The following is a 17,692-nucleotide window of genomic DNA, read 5'->3' on the forward strand; positions in this document are numbered from 1 at the left end:
TCACAGTTCACGCGCATCCACGCGCGCACACGCCCCGGGCCGTGAGCGAGCCCAGGCCACAACAGGGCAGGCCACGCAGACAGAGGCCCGGAGCCTCGCGTGCCAGCCTTCCGCCCCCCAGAGCTGGCCCCGGGGACCATCCCCAGAAAGACCCTTCCTCGGCTCCGCTGCATTTAGCGGTGGTGACGTATCTCTGACTCCACATCCCAGGCCCACCTACACCCCCTTCTTCCCGGGTCGCCAGGCTGTGTTGCCAGCTCTGGGACCTATGAGCCCCTGCCCCTGAGTCAACCACGAGGAGGGCATGGGGGGAACAAGGAAGGTCCCGCCAGCACCTGGCGTGGAGGCAGGGGGTGGCCCAAAGGGCCTGGGGGCCCAGGCCGCAGGCCCTGCCAAGAAGGAATGTTCCTCCCAGCCCAGTGGCCCCCGTCAACACACCCAGAGGCTGAACTGAGGGACAGCAGCCCCTCTGGGGATACATGGGGACCCTCCGCTGGTTACCTGCGCTACAAACGAATCATGAAGGGAAGGAGGGGGTGTCCGCTCCAGGTCTACGCAGGGCCCCCAGCCGGGGACTTGGGGAGTGTCCTTTCGGGGGCCAGCTGTGGAGACAGAATGAGAGATCTCGAGTGAGAAGGTCAGCGAAAGGACACAGCTGGGAGGGGAGCAAGGGGATGGGGAGGGAAGGGCTGAAGGTCCCATGTCAAAAGGACAGGTCAAATACAAGCTAAAAACCATCTAAAACAGCACTACCCGTGGTCGTGCATATGACATGCCCACACATGAATAGCAGAGTGTGCACACACGCAGCGCACGGCAGTGTGTAACAGGACTAGCACATCCTTTACTAGCACATCCATCCAACAAAATACAGCCAATTCTGGGTCTTTTGTTAAAATCCTCATCTGAGGATATTTTTTTCTCTGATTTTCAGACACGGGAAGGGAGGGAACGAGGGAGAGAGAACCACATGGATTGGATGTCTCCCACAGATGCCCCAACCAAGGCCAGGGCTGAACCTGTAACTCAGGTACGTGCCCTTGACCTGGAATCAAACCCCTTCGGTGTGCGGGCTGATGCTCTAACCACTGAGCAGCACCGGCCAGGGCCCACTTCTGTAAAGCTGCTGTGAACACTGAATGAGTGACTCCTGAGTCCCCGCCCCTGCGGAAAATACAAGGCACCAGGTCCCCACAGCCGACAGCACCCTAGCCTGCACCTGAAACAGCTTTGCTGACACGGGCCTGTTCTCCGCAGGGCACACCCCGGCCGCCCCGATACTAGGAACACCGGCCAGGGCTCTGACACTATGCTGGGCGGCCTCGGCAGTGACCTCAGCTGGACACACCGTGGTGTGTGTTTTCCACGGTTCTGCACACATCTGCAAGTGACCAGGAGAGTCAGTCGGGGGTTACAAATGTTAGCAAGTAGGTGAATTTGCAAATACAGCCCTGGCCGGTTTGGCTCAGCAGTTAGAGCGTCGGCCCGCAGACCAAAGAGTCATGGGTTCGATTCCAGCCAAGGGCACGTACCTGGGCTGCGGTTTGTCCTTGGCCTTGGTTGGGGTCGTGTGGGAGACAACCACTCGATGTGTCTCTCTCACACTGATGTTTCTCTCTCTCTCTCTTCCTCCCTCTCCTCCTCCCTCCCACTCTATCTGGAGATAAATGAAAAAATATCCTTGGATGAGGATTTAAAAAAAAAATCAATGGAAAAATATTCTCCAGTGAGGATTAACAGCAACGTAAAAACCACGAATACAGAATCTGTGAATAATGAGGTTCCACTGTAATGACGCCGAGTCACTCTGGCTGCGGGCCCACTGTCTGCTGGCGCTGGCGTTCAGCACTCTGTACCTGTGAGCCCATTTCACTTTCTCTGAATCCCCAGGAGGGCTTTGATTAGCCCCGTTCTGTAGATAAGAGAACTGAGGCTCCGACAGTGAGCGACATGCCCAAGATCCCGCAGCTGGCGTGGCCGGGATGGCCGAGCGCCAAGGCAGGCGCGGCCCCGAGCCCCCACCTTGACTGCTCTCACACACAGGATGCTCACTGCCTTGTTTCTCTTTTAAGATCTGACACAAATATGGCAAAAATGTCCAGATAAGATGGAGCGGGGTGATGGCATGCTCGTGCGGGCGTTTGTGACCATCCCGGGAATGCCGGGGACAGTCAGATGCAAAGCGATAGAGAGAGCGGCCTGGAAAAGGGAGGAACGTGAGCGCAGACGGGCTTCCCCTCTCCTCGCCCCAGAAAGATCTAGAAAGCACTGTCACAGAACCTTGTGTCCCACCCAGATGCCAGGTACACAGCCCGGGCCTGGGGGCGCTCACGAGCACCCCGGGGTATTTCAAGGGAGCAGCCGGGGCCCTAACTTCTTCCTTCACCCCGCCTGAGCTGCCTGCTCCCAAGCTCCAGCAGCCGTTCCCTGAGCAGCCTCTCCAAACCCGTCCACAGGTGGATGTCCACTGACTTCTCGAGATTCCTGACCTATGTGTTGTATTCCCGGGGTAACATACAAGAAATGAATGGGGGAGGGAACTGACCTACACTGTGATGTAGTGTGGGTGAGGAAGACTTACAATTTAACAGTCTGATTTGTGCAGAGCAACACATGTGAGTTTCACCTTTAAAAACTACAACAACAAAAGGGACCTGGAGAGTATTATGCTAAGTGAAATAAGCCAGTCAGGGAAAGGCAAGTATCACATGATCTCACTTATTTGTGGGCTCTAATGAAGAAAATAAAGTGATGAACAAAACAGATTCAGAGACATGAAAGTAGGGAACAGACTGAGGAACCTCAGAGGGAAGGGGGGTGATAAGCCAAAGAACTTCTACGCATATATGCAATAACCAACGGCCAGGCAACAGTGCGGTGAAGGTGGGGACAGGCGCGGGGAGGAGGGTTATCAATAGGGGGGGGGGGGCAGGAAGGAGGGATAACTGTAACACTTTCAACAATAAAGATAAATTTTAAAAAATGAAAAAGAATCCAGGATCGGGTGGTAGTGTGTGGCTGGAGAGGGGAGGCATGAACGGGAAAATGCTGATAAACTGTTAAAGCTGAGCCCTGGCCGGTTTGGCTCAGCGGTTAAAGCATCGGCCTGCGGTCTCGTGAGACCCGGGTTCGGTCCCCGCTAAGGGCATGTACCTCGGTTGCAGTTTGTCCCCGGCCCTGGTTGGGTTGTGTGGGTGGCAACCACTCGATGTGTCCCTTTCACATCGATGTTTCTCTCTCCCTCTCTATCTCTCCCTCCCACTCTATCTGAACAAAATATCAAAAAAAAAAAAAAAAAAAAAATGTCCTCGGGTGAGGATAAAAAAAAAAAAAAAAGCTGGATGACGGGTACCTGGGGCTTCATCCTATCTTCTTGTTACTTCGTATGTTTTTGAAACTTCCCACAATAAAGAGAACATACAAGAGTATGTCAACGATCAGCAGGCCTGGACCCCTGAGATGCCCCTGCCATCTGGGTACCTAGGTGGGCATCTGTCTCCCGCTGGGTTGATGCCAAGAGACCCAGCGTGGTGTGACAGCCCTGGGATAGGTCAGGGGGGTTCAAATCCCTGCTCCCCCATGCACAGGCTGGGTGACCTTGGGCGATGACTTCGCGTCTCTGGGCCTCGGCGTCCTCATCTGTGAAGCGAGCCTGATCCGAGGCCCCGCCTCTCACGTGGTAGAGAGGTTCTCAGAACAGGGCCCGGCTGGGGTTTGTGCAGGGCAGGCGCAGGTATTGATATGACTGGTCTCGATATTATTATTATTATTTTTATATTATTATTATTTGATCCTCACCCGAGGACATTTTTTTGCATTTATCTTCAGATAGAGCGGGAGGGAGAGAGGGAGGAGGGGAGAGAGAGAAACATTGATGTGAGAGAGACACATCGAGCGGCTGCCACCCACACGATCCCAACCGGGGCCGGGGACGCACCGTAACCGAGGTACGTGCCCTTAGTGGGAACTGCACCCGGGACTCTCTGGTCCATGGGCCAATGCTCTAACCTCTGAGCCAAACTGTCCAGGGCGGTCTCGATACTATTTTGTGAGTACCACTAAGTGCCCTCTGCCCCCAGTCCCCTCTCCACACGGTCTCACACTGGTTCTCAGGCCCCAGCCTGGGTCTAGACGGTCAGATATCGGGAGACGGGCCATAGCTGCTGCATTTTCCGAAAACGGCCCAGGTTCAGAGGAGCCGCCATCTACAGGGCTGCTGTGCACACCACCGGCCCAGTGCTCCCGGCACGAACGGAGAGCTCTGTGCTGGGCAGCTGGAGATTCGGGGTGTCTGTGGGTAAGAGGAGGCCTGGGTTCCCATGCCAGCATGGCCACTTCCCAACTGTGTGCCTCCGTTTCCCCATCTGGATCCTTTCCCACGAATACCTTTAACCCCCACGTATTTGTAAGCCACATATACGGGTCACACAGGCACGCCTGCGAGACACTGCGGGTTGGGTTCAGCACACCGCAATGAAGCATTGCAGTAAAGCACGTGAGTCAGAATCTTTTTGCAGGTAGAAGGTCATGCCTCTACTTAGTACAAAAAAGATGCAATGTCTGTGAAGTGCAATAAAACGAGGTGTGCCTGCCATCGCTTTAACTGCCACTGTGGACAGTGTGTGGTGTGGCCACTCCCAAAGCTTTCTGGCCACACAGCCTGGTGCCCTTTGCCACGTGTCACCCTTGAGCACATGTGGGAGGGTTTATATGTCATCTGCTTACGGTCTGACTTGAACTGCTGGGCACTGAGTCTCCTTGAGTCCTTCCAACCCTCTGTTATCACCCCCATTTCTCAGGTGAGATCATCGATGCTAAACAGAGTGGTCATGGGGAAACTAGAGGCCACACACAGCAATGAACATGCCGGCTGCCCGCATGCTCAGGGCTAAGCAGGTCCCCACAGTGATCCATCAGCAGGCAGAGGGAGCCTTTAAGGACACAAATGAACCCGACTTTGAAAATGAGAGTATGAATGCTGCTGGGGGACTTAATGATGCTAAGGGATCGTGATTAAGATTCTAGGTGTGATAACGGGACCATGTCCTCTTTGTTGTTGTTATTAATCTTCACCTGAGGATATTTTCTCATTGGTCTTTAGAGAAAGTGGAAGGGAGGGAGGGAGGGAGAGAGAGAGAGAAACATCAATCAAGTGAGAGAGACACATCGACTGGGTGCCTCCCGCACGACCCTCACCAGGGCCGGGGATTGAACCTGCAACCCAGGTACGTGCCCCTGACCAGGAATTGAACCCGGGACCCCTTGGTCCGAGGGCTTATGCTCTAACTGCTGAGCTGAACTGGAGATGGCCATTTTTATTCCTTAAGAGTCCTTATCTTTAAGAAATACACCCTGAAATAGGTAGGGGTAGATGATAGAATGCCTGTCATTTACTGCAAAATAACCCAGCTGTGGGTGTCAGGGGACACAGAGACCTACGCTTTCCAAGACGGTAGCCACTAGCCACATGTGGCTATGTACATTTAAGTTCATAAAATAAAATTAGGGCAAAGGACTTGAATAGACATTTTTCCAAGGAAGATACACAAACGGCCATAAGCACATGATACTATGACCAGTGCCACTAACCATTAGGGAAATGCAATCAAAGCCACAGGCACTGACCCTGGACCTAGCTCAGCGGGTTAGAGCACCATCCAATACGCCAAGGTTGCGGGTTCGGTCCACAGTCAGGGCACGTACAAGAATCAACCAATGGCCCTGGCTGGTTTGGCTCAGTGGTTAGAGCATTGGCCCGCAGACCAAAGAGTCCCGAGTTCGGTTCCCTCTAAGCACATGTACCTTGGTTACAGCTTTTCCCCGGCCCCGGTTGGGGTTGTGTGGGTGGCGACCACTCGATGTGTCTCTTGCACATCGATGTTTCTCTGTCTCTCTTCCTCCCTCTCTCCTTCCCACTCTATTTGAAGATAAAATGCAAAAATGTCCTCAGGTGAGGATTAAAAAACAAACAAACAAAGAATCAACCAATGAATGCATAAATAAGTGGAACAGTCTGGCCGGTGGGGCTCAGTGGATTGAGCATCATCCCACGGACTGAGAGGTCCCAGTTCAATTCCCAGTCAGGGCACATGCCTGGGTTGCGGGCTCGATCCCCAGTAGGGGATGTGTAGCAGGCAGCTGATCGATGCTTCTCTTTCACATCAATGTTTCTATCTCTCTCCCTCCCTCTCTCTCTCATAAAAAAAAAAAATCAATAAAAAAAATTTATAAAATAAGTAGAACAAATCAATGTTTCTCTCTCTCAAATCAATAAATACATATAAAGAAAGTAAAAAAAATAAAAATAAGTTGAAAAAACCAGACACTACCTCACCCCATTAGGACAGCTACTATCAATGAAACAGAAAAACACAAGTGTTGGCGAGGATGAGGCGAGATGGGGACCCTGTGCACTGCTGGTAGGAATGTAAATGGTGCAGCCAATGTGGAGACCAGTGTGGTGGTTCCTCAAAAAGTTAAAGATAGAATCACCACACGATCCAGCAATCCCACTTCTGGGTGTACATCCGAAAGAACTGAAAGCAGAGGGTCTCAAAGAGACATCTGTACACCCACGCTCAGCAGCGCTATTCACAAAAGCCAAAGGCGCAGAAACAACTCACCTGTCCATCAACAGGTAAATGGACAAACAACCCACGTGCTCATCAACAGGTGGCTGGACAAACAACCCACCTCTCCGTCAACAGCTGAATGGACAAACAACCCACCTGTCCATCAACAGCTGAATGGACAAACAACCCACCTGTCCATCAACAGCTGAATGGACAAACAACCCACCTGTCCATCAACAGCTGAATGGACAAACAACCCACATGTCCATCAACAGGTGAATGGACAAACAACCCACGTATCCATCAATAGCTGAATGGACAAACAACCCACATGTCCATCAACAGCTGAATGGACAAACAACCCACGTATCCATCAATAGCTGAATGGACAAACAACCCACCTGTCCATCAACAGCTGAATGGACAAACAAAACGTGGTGCGTAGAGACAGAACACTATTCAGAAAGGAAATTCTGACACAGGTTAAACACGGATGACCCTTGAGGACATTATGCTAAGTGAAACAAGCCAATTACAGAAAGACGAATGCTACTTGATTCTACTTTTGAGGTACACACACAGAGAAAAAGCAGAATGGTGGCTGCCAGGGGTTGAGGGAAGGAGGATTGGGGGTTATTTTAATGGGTGCAGAGTTTTGGTTCTACAAGATGAAAGCTCTGGAGAGGATGGTGGTGGTGGTTGCACAACAATGTGATTGTACTTAATGCCACTGAACTGTCTATGTAAAAATGGCTAAGATGGTAAATTTTACGTTACATGTATTTGCTGTATCAGCCAAGGGTATTTTTTCCATTGGTTTCAAGAGAGAGAGGAAGGGTGGGGTTGGAGAGAGGGAGGGAGACAGAAACATCGACTGACTGCCTCCTGCACGCACCCAACGGGGGTCAGGGATTGAACCGGCAACCCTCTGGTGCATGGCTGATGCTCTAATCACAGAGCCATACTAGCTAGGACATGTTACAAGTATTTTACCACCATTTAAAAATTGAAAAGAAGGACAATTAGGAATATCAATGTTTTAAATAAAAATATATTTAAAAATTAAACATTTAGTTCTCAGTCACCTAAGCCACATTTCAAGTGCTCAGTAACAGCCACGGGGCTGGTGGCTCCCGTCTGGATGGCACAGACACAGAACACGTCCACTGTGGCAGAGACGCTGCTGGACAGCTTCGTCGGTAAGAATGGTGGGAAAGTGAAAGCTGGTGGGAGTTGGCTGATTTGGGGGAGGGCGTCCATGTTTTACTATTCTCTCTACTTTGTGCACATTTGAAATTTTCCATAATAAAAAATTTTTTAGTCTGGTCAGTGTGGCTCAGTGGTTGAGTGTCAACCCACGCACCAAGAGGTCGCTGGTTCGATTCCGGGTCAGGGCACATGCCCAGGTTGTGGGCCTGATCGCCAGTGGGGGGCATGCAGGAGGGGGCCAGTCAATGTTCTCTCTCATTGATGTTTCTCTCTCTCCCTCTCCCTTCCTCTCTCTAAAATCAATAAAGAAAAAAAATTATTAAAAAATTTTAACTACAAAGATACTTTAATATTAAATATCTTATGTCTGTTGGATTGTTTGATTGTTTATTGTGTCCCCCCCCAACCCACCGCACACCAAAATGTCAACTCCATCCAAGAGCAGGGATTTTTGCCTGTTTTGTTCCCTGCAGGACACCCAGTACCTACATAGTGCATGGCACACAGTAGGAGCTCAATAAATATCTATGAAATGAATCTGCAGAAGTAAAACAAACCCATTCATTCATTCATTCACTCATGGAGCGGCCTGGTGGAAAGGGCATTTATGAAGCATCCACTAAGTGTCCAGCATGGAGAGAGCTAAGGATGCTGTAATGAGCAAAAGCAGATTCAGTCCTTGACCTTGGGGAGCACACCCAGTGATTCTCAACCAGTGATGGTATTAGATGTCCCTCTCAACACACACATACTCAAAAGCTTCTGAAAAAGTGACTCCTAGGGTGACACAATCCAAGTACAAAGTTTGCCAACCCAAAATTGTTCACACGGGAGCGGAAGCTTTAAGAGCCGTCACATGGTTTCTGCCTGCGTCCCAGAATTAAGTGGACACATGGACAGAGCCACAGCCAACCTAGGAGGGCGCACACATGAATGAGAACAAGATTCTGCTACTGTAAGCCACTGAGATCTGGGGCTCACTTGTTACTGCACATCACTCAGCCGATGCTGACGGATGCACCTTGAAAAGCCCGCATGGCCCCAGTGCTTCCTCCATGTCAGGCCTTGTGCTAACTCCATTCCCACTGACCCCTCCCAGGCCCCGGTGAGGTGGGAAGAATGCTGACTCACGTTTCACAGCTCAGGAAACAGAGACTCAGAGGGGTCAGGACCATGCTACGGGACAGAATTCAAACTCAGACCCTGCGATTCTGAAGAACCTCATTCCTCACCACCTGCTATAAAAAGCAGGAAACGCTGGGGCTGAAAACCACAAACAGTTCAAGAGAGCAGCCATGACGCAACAATGACAAAGTGTCCTTCCAGAAACTCGTGTGAATTCCTCCAGCACTTGTAATGCAATTGGAGTTTTGCGCTGTCATCGGGAGCTGTACAGAAGCCAGAAAGCTTAGCAGGATAGGAATTAAAGGCCCCGTCAGCTCCAGAAACAGGCAAATTCTAATTTCCCAATACGCATTTTAGTGACCCTCAGGTTATTTGCAAGTCATACAAATGAAAGATGACAGTACTGTGTCACTCATTGGCTGATGGGAAATGGCAGGACAAGAAGATAAATGGCCAAGTCTGGCGGCTGCTCTGCCAAACAAGTTTCCCCAGCCCCCATCTTCCTCCCAGAAGCCTGATGCTGCTCAGGATAACACTTGCCAATTCCAAGATGTAAACAAAGGCTGTTCTGAGTCAGTCTTTTCTAAACAATGGGGCATGCCTCTGAGGGTTGTGAAATCAAATTAGCAGGTTGTGACCAGGGTTTTGTTTTGTGTGTTTTTTTAAATTTTTATTTATTGATTTAGAGGGAGAGAAGGGGAGGCAGGTTGATTTATTATTCCACTTATTCATGCATTCATTGATTGATTCGTGTATGTGTCCTGACCAGGGACTGAACCCGCAACCTTGGCGTATCAAGATGACACTCCAAGCAACTGAACTACCCAGTCAGGGCCAGATTTTTTTTTTTTAATTAAATCATATACAGTATAAAATGGAATGGGATAGAATAGAAAACATTAAAAGGCACCACACATGTTAAGCTAAGCATCGGTTTGTAACACTGGTTTCAATTATGTGTGTCTGTATGGGTACAAATTTCCTACTTTGAGTTGTGGTCAAAATAGCTTTAAAATAATTGGACTATGCTAGTGGCACGCCTATCCCCTTTATCAGTCATTCACTTTCCCAGGCTTCCTTGCACCTAGGTTAGCCATAGTTTTCTACAAACAGTAAAAGTCAAAGTATATAGAGTTGAGTTCTGCTCAATGAGACTTTTGGGGAAAATGAGCAAACTTCGGGAAGTTTTTCTTCCAGAATATCAAGACAGAACTCTAGAGAGAAAGTCTTCTGCTTCTCGAGTCCAGCTTTGAATATAGTTGAGACAAGTGGAGCTATGGCAGCCATTTTGCAACCATGAGGCAACAATCCTGAGGCTAATAAGGCCCCCAACGGAGGACAACTGTTGAAAGGAGGAAAAGACTGGGCTACATGCCTCCAGACTTCTTAATCCTTACAGTTTAAGCCCGTATTAGGTTTTCCTTTATTTGCAGTCAGACACAACCTGACACAAACGAGCGTGCACTTCTGATAACTTTGCAACCCATCACAAGGACTCTTCCATGGTCAAGGACTATACTCTGAATTCGCTGAGAAGAGAGGCCCAGCCAAATGGGAGAGAGCTGATGGTGAGGGGATCTGGAAAAAAGACTACCTTGGTGGCTGCAAAAGTGGCCAGAAACTCTTATCCGCCCTAGTCCCACACTCTTTGCAGCTCCTCCTACCAAGAGATGAGGTCTGTTAACCAACCCTTGAACTTGGGCTGGCTTTTGCACTTGCCTCGGCCACCAATGTGGCAGAAGTGACGGTGTACGTTCTTGAGGCTACACCTAAAGCGATCTGGCAGACTTCACCCCTTCCCCAGCTGCCACCCCTTCCCGGCAAGCCTGCTACAGGACGAGAGACACATGCCTGTGACCGCCATCAGCTCAGCTCACAGCCAGCCAAGCCCTGGAAGCAGAGTTACCTACCTTGCTCACCTATAGCCGACCACAGACGCTCAGGTAACACCAGAAGTACCCAGCGGTACCCAGTCCAAATTCCAACCCTTAGGATCACGGTTTTGCTTTCAGCCACTTGGATTATCTTGTTTTCCAAAGATGGCTGTAACAATGTCTCCAATCCCCTAGATCTTCCTGATGTGATCTTGCTACTCCCCTTGAATGGAGGGAAGTGTGTAACTACTTCAACCAGGACACTGCGACAGAATAAGTGTCACCATGAGACTTCTGAGGCTAGGTCCCCAAAGGCAGTTCAGTTTTTGCCTTGTCCACCGGGACATGTAACCCAAAAGCCATCAGAAAGAAGTCTCACTACTTCGAGGCCACCATGACAGGGGGGTGCCAAAGCTAGTCTCCCGAAAAGACCACAAGCAGGTACCTGGTTGATGGTCATATCTTAGGTCGTCCAGCCAGTGCCGAGCATGTGCGTGGACAAGCCTCCTGCCCCAGCCTGTGAGTCTTCCCAGGCAAGACCCCAGACACCATGCACCAGACAGCCACTGTGTCAAATTCCATGTAAAATTCTTGACCCATTAAACCTGTGAGCACAATACAATTGTTGCTTTAAGCTACTACATTTGGAGTAATTTGTTCAACAGCAGTAGTAACCAGAACGGCCTCTAATATTGGGGGTTGTTATATAGCAACAGCAGATACAGCCCTCTAGAGACTAAGGGCTAACCTTGACCTCACACCTCTGACTCACCCAAGTCTTACATTCCACCTCCTGATCTCTCCGCTCTATCTCCTCCTCTCCAGGGCCACCATTCCTGCCCAAATCTAGGCCTCCCCATCTCTTGCATCACCTATCCATCCACTCAGCCTGTGTTAACATCTGGCTCGCTCCTAACTGTCCACACCCATTATTACAATACGCAGGCACTTCCTTACTGGCTGGTTAATAATGTTGCTCCCAACCCCAGAACCCCACCTGCGCACTCAGGACCACCTGAGACCCCCCCGCCATGACCCAGCAACTGAAGGGAGAGCAGGGAGCCCGCGGACCTCCTTCCGCACCATGCCTGGTGTCCTGATGGGTGCCCACGAGCTGCTGCTTGTCACTCGAGTGTCACTCAGCACCTCCTGTATTCCTGCCCCATGCCAGGCACTGAGACACGCGGTGAGCAAGCATGCCATACCGTCCCCAAGCCCCAGCCCACCATAAGCACAGTAGTCATACCGCACACAAACGACCGTATAAAGCCCACCAGGCTTGCCCTGGCCTCTGCTCCTCTGGGCCAACCCACTTCCTCACTGGCCACCAGCCGACCTGCCCAACCACAAGGCCGACCCCTGCCTAGCAGCCCCCCTGGGAAGCTGGAGGTGAGTTGGGAAGGCCAGGCGTTTAAGGGGGTCAGGGTCTGTGCCCTCCGCCCTTGGCCGCCACCACTTCCCGCTTTGTGATCTTAGCCAAGGTGTGCCAAGCTCACTAGTGCCAGGTGCTGGTTTAAGTGCTCCTTCCTATTTCATCTTCATGACAGTCCGATGTGGCAGGCGCCATCACCCCCATTCCCACTTCACAGAGGAGAAAACAGGCAGAGAAAAGGGTGAGGTGAGTTGCCCAAGGTCACCAGTTAGCAGACTGGCAGAGCTGAGATTTGAACCCAGGCCAACAGGCTTCCAAGCTCATGGGAACTACACGGTGGTGCCAACCCGGCTAGCTTCCCCACCAAACCCCAACCAGTGACTTTCTGCAGTGCCGTACAGGTCCCCACCGTCCGTCAATAACCCACTCGGGCCCTCTTCCCCTTACACTGTCCTGAAATGTCACAGAGCAGTCATTTCCCACACAGCTCGGCCAGACAGGCAAATCAGGTGAGGCACCGTGGAGTGGACCCTATGCCTGCAAGTGACGCTTTCATGATGCGTTTCTCTCAGGCATCTGCCGCGCGCTCAGTGGTGGTCACGACCCGGAATCTGATCGTGGCCCTTCCTTATTTGGGCAGGAAAACATCTTTGCAGATGTAATTAAGTGAAGGATCTCAAGATGAGATCATCCTAAATGATCTAGGTGAGCCCTAAATCCAAGGGCCAGTGACCTTTCAACAGAAGGGAAGCCACGTGAAGAAGCCACGTGAAGACGGAGGAAGGGATTAGAATGAGGTAGCCACAAGCCGAGGAGCCTCCAGAGGCGGGGACAGGCAGGACTCTCCCCCAGCCCCAGCGGAGAGCGCCCCTCTCCCCTGCCTGCGGGCCTTGCCCACACCCCGATTTCGGCTTCTGGCCTCCAGGACTGTGAGACAATCAATTTCTACTTTTTTTTTTTATCATCCTCACCCGAGGACATTTTTCCATTTTTTGTTCAGGTAGAGTGGGAGGGAGAGAGAGGAACAGAGAGAGAGAGAAACATCGATGTGAAAGGGACACATCGAGTGGTCGCCACCCACACAACCAACCAGGGCCGGGGACAAACTGCAACCGAGGTACGTGCCCTCAGCGGGAACCGAACCCGGGTCTCTCCAGACCGCAGGCCGATGCTCTAACCGCTGAGCCAAACTGGCCAGGGCAATTTCTACTTTTTTAAACCACTATGTTTGTTATACTTATGGCAGCCACAAGACGCCAACTCAGGATGTACATTTATAAGATACATACGTGTCACCTGTACTGAGTACATAGTATATATACCAACCACCAGGTACGGCTGTCCAGGTTGGTCGCTGCACAAAGGAATCCAGCCATGGGGACCAGTGGGGCCTCAAATCCAGCTGAGGTTCTGCTGACACCAGTGAGACCCGGATAAGGCAACGTCCACGTGGAGAAAGGACTTGCTTCTCTTAATTCCCACAAAGGAAACTGGCTGGGCCCGTGGCCTCCCAAAGAGGCACCTTTTACAATTCCGAGCAAAGGCCCAGGAAAAGCTGGCTTTGCCTGGATACGCCTGGATACGCAGCCGCTAGCCGTTAGCATGCTGTGTCTATTTCAAAGCCAGAAAAGGAAAACAGGCAAAAAATGTTGATTCCTTGCCCGCTCCTACAGGGGAAGGGAGACAGAGCAATTTGAACAGCAATTAAAATCGACACTATCTTGCCCTGGCCGGTCTGGCTCCGTGGTTCGAGTGCCAGCCCATGAACTGGAGAGTCCCGGGTTCGGTTCCCACTAAGGGCATGTACCTTGGTTGCAGTTTGTCCCTGGCCCCAGCTGGGGTCGTGTGGGTGGCAGCCAGTCAATGTGTCTCTCTCACATCGACATTTCTCTCTCTCTCTTCACCCCTCTCTCCCTCCTGCTCTATCTAAATATAAATGCAAATAAAAAAAAAAGTCCTTGAATGAGGATAAAAAGATAATACTAATAAAATTGACACTATCTTTATTCTGAGTGACCTTTAGAGTTCTAAAATCACTGAATTCGTTTCGCAACAGGAAAGCGTGCGCTATAAACCCTGGATTGCTCATTAAAGACTCAGGTGTCTAGCCCCTAAAAGCCCAGTTCATACAGGTAGTTACACCGAGAAATGTTTTGCGTGTTCTTTCCTTTCCCGGTTTGCCATTCGCAGATGTTCTAAATGGAGCTGCAAAGCTGCGGGCCTGCCAAGAAAACCAGGTACCTCAAAGCCTTTAGATTTTCTTTCTTCCCTTTTACTGAGAAAAAAATTGGTTGTTCCATTTATTTATGCATTCATTGGTTGATTCCTTTTTTGGTTTGCTTCTTCTTCTCCCTAGTATTATTATTTTTATATGTCTTATTTCATTGGTTGAATCTTGTAAGTGCCCTGACCAGGGATCGAACCCACAACACTGGCATATCAGGGCGATGCTCTAACCAACTGAGCCATTCCGGCCAGGGCTAGGTGTTCTTTTTGTTGTTGTTATTACTAGTTTGTAAAAACCAGGGAAACTCAGAAAGGGGCTGAAAAGGCGAGGGGGTGGGCTGAGGGAACAAAAGGAACGGTTCCGTCGCCTGGGCACGCGGCCTTCAAGGCACCAGAAGACAGAGAGCTTCGAGTTCAGGGGCAACGAGGGAAGAGAAGCAAAGGGGAACCAAGCCCGCGCCTCAGCCACCGGTTCCTAAACACGAGCAGGGCAGCAGGTGTGGGTGGGGCCAGAGAACGCATTTCTAACAAGTTTTCAGGTGGTGCTGGTGCTGCTGGTCCAGGGACCACACTTGGGGAGACACTGCCTCTAGAAGTTTCTGTCTCTCTGGGGCTCTTGCTCAGATTGAACACAAGCCACCGATCCCTAGCTGGTGTCCAGGCCCCTGACAAACTGGCCTCAGAGGGTCGTCCCCAAGGCTCAGGAGGTCCAACAGCCACCCCCAGACTGACATCCTGCTAAACAGAACTTGGATTTGCTTCATTCAGCAGCTTCCCCTCCCAAGAGGATGAATCACGAGTATAGGCCTTTGCCTCTTTGCCAGAAACGTCTTTTCTCAGCCTCCTCTGCAGCCAACTGTGGACATGAGAAAGATTTTTACTCTGGACAAAAAGACAGAGCCTTAATTCAGGAAGACTATTTGTCCCTGCTCCTTCTTTCTGCTTGAAAGGCAATGTGAAGCCTAATGACAATGGCCGGTGCTACAGCAATCATTTTGCACTCCTGAGGGGAAGGTCAAGACAATGAGAGACAGATCTAATGGTCCGGCAACAATGAGCCGCCCAACAGCCCTGGAACAGCCTTTTACCAGAAAAGTCTCGTTCCAGAAGAGAATGAAAAGCCTGGATTAACTTAAGTTAAACATACACCTAACTCTATGACCCAACTGTTCCACTTCAAGGTATTTACATAGCAGAAGTGAAAAGCATGTCCACAAAAACATTTGTAGAGAAATTTCCATGGCAGCCTTATTCACAAAAGCCCCAATATGGAAACAGCACAGGTGTCCACCTACAGGTAAATGGATAAACAAACTGTGTTCTAGCCACACAATGGAACACAGCTGAACAATAAGAGAGGAAATCAACTACTGATACACCTAAGGGACATGATGAATCTGAAATGCATCATGCTGAGCAAAGGAAGCCAGACACAAAGACTACCCACTGTGTGTCCCCTTTATGTAAAGTGCTAGTTAAACTGATGGGGAAAAATCAGAGGTATTGTTGCCTAAGGGGTGGGGGGAGGGGCAGAGATATCAATGACTAGGAAGGCCCACCAAGGAGTCTTGCTCAATGATGGAAATATTCTATATCTGAACTTGGGTGACTGTTACATAGGTATTATGTGTCAAGTTCATTAAACTGTGCTAAGCTCTGTGCACTTTTTTCCCACTGATTTTTATAGAGTGGGAGGAAGTGGGAGAGAGAGAGAGAAACATAGATGTGAGAGAGACACATCGATTGGCTGCCTCCTGCACATGCCCTGAACCGGGCCAGGATTGAACCTGTAACCCTTTGGCGTGTGGGCCAACGCTCCAACCACTGAACCACACTGGCCAGAACAGATCTGTGCTTTTTTTTTAAGGATGAATGAGAATCTTTATTTTATTATTTTCCATAGAACATTGAGAAAGCAATTGTTTTGGGTATATTTTGTGGATGGTTATATTGCTGAACTCTCCTGTTCATTCTAAAAGTAGTTCATTTGAGTCTCTCCACTTGCATTTAGGCCACAGAGAAGTTAGAGAAGATTCTGGCCATTATGGCTCAGAGGTTGAGCGTCAACCTCTACACCAGGAGGTTGCTGGCTCGATCCCCAGTCAGGGCACATGTCCAGGTTGCGGTCGATCCCCAGTGGAGGGGGCAGGCAGGAGGCAGCTGATGAATGTTTCTCTCTCACGGATGTTTCTATCTCTCTCCCTCTCTCTTCCTCTCTTGGGCTCCGGCAGAGGGAGGGCATACTGGACTGGAACTGTGTGGGGACACTCGGGATTTGGAGGGTGCTCAGAGCTTTGGCTGAGTTGAGACCACACAGGACGGTGGTATCTTACTCCTTCCCAGGGCTCTGGGGAGAGGCGGCGGCCCCTCCCTTAGACCTGTGCATTTTATCGCACATAATTCCATCTCAGTAAAGCACAGCTAATGTGCAAACAAACAAAAAACGAAAAGCCCACACGATCGATTCTTGTTATTTGCAGCAGTTGTGTTCTATAAAGCTCCACGAACGCTGAATTAGGGACTGATGAGCTGTATTGATCCTGGGGGAAGTACAGGTTCCTACGAGCCTCTGGCCACAACGTTTTCATCAACCAATCAATACATCACCATGTTTTACGTGTGTTTCTGTTTAAAGACACCTTATGTAATATATATTGCTAATTGGTTCACACCGAACTCTCGGCCAACAGCGTGGTAACTCACACCTGCAGGAAGCTTCTCAAACACACAATTTCTCCGTGAGGCACATCAGAGCCTTCTTGAGCTGCGGGAGCCAGCCAGCACTTGCACGTTGTGTTTGGGGGCATGTCAAATGGCTAAATCACCAACAAAAAGACACAGAAATGTGAAAACATGGCACTAGATAAACCAAGAAAAAGACACTTGTGAACAGCATGAGAGCTGGAACAGGAAGGCCCGGGTGGCTCCCACCTCGGCTGGGAACAGGCACACAGGCCCACGCTTGCAAATCACCGGGGCAGCACTGTGATTCTGGGATTACAAAGCAAGTGCGGATTTTGCGATGACAAAGAAATTTTAGCAGGTAGATGAATTCGCAAATGTGGCCTGGGCCAATAATGAAAATTGACTGTCTAGGGCAATATCCCCTTTCCTCAGAGATTTCACTTACAGGAATATATTCTACAACCTGATTCATCCACAGTTACACACTTAGAAGTTTTATGGCAATGTGTTTAACAGCAAGATATTGGAAACAACACATTGGCCATCAGTAGAAAACAGGTTAAATAAACAATGGCCTATCTAAACAGGGGAACACTATACAGCCATGAAAAAAGAATGTGGTATTCAAG

The 17,692-nt window shown here is 50.0% G+C and overlaps 1 protein-coding gene across 1 annotated transcript in view; it reads right to left on the bottom strand.

The window, feature by feature from the left end:
- BICRA (BRD4 interacting chromatin remodeling complex associated protein) overlaps positions 1-17,692 on the bottom strand; it is a 50,533-nt gene that overhangs the window by 21,868 nt on the left and 10,973 nt on the right. The window contains exon 3 of the mRNA XM_036274181.1: positions 502-602. The gene's annotated coding sequence lies outside the window, so the exon portion shown is untranslated. The remainder of the gene's footprint in view (positions 1-501; positions 603-17,692) is intronic.

This window comes from Molossus molossus, unplaced genomic scaffold (assembly GCF_014108415.1).
Source record: "Molossus molossus isolate mMolMol1 unplaced genomic scaffold, mMolMol1.p scaffold_m16_p_21, whole genome shotgun sequence".
Classification (NCBI taxonomy): domain Eukaryota; kingdom Metazoa; phylum Chordata; class Mammalia; order Chiroptera; family Molossidae; genus Molossus; species Molossus molossus.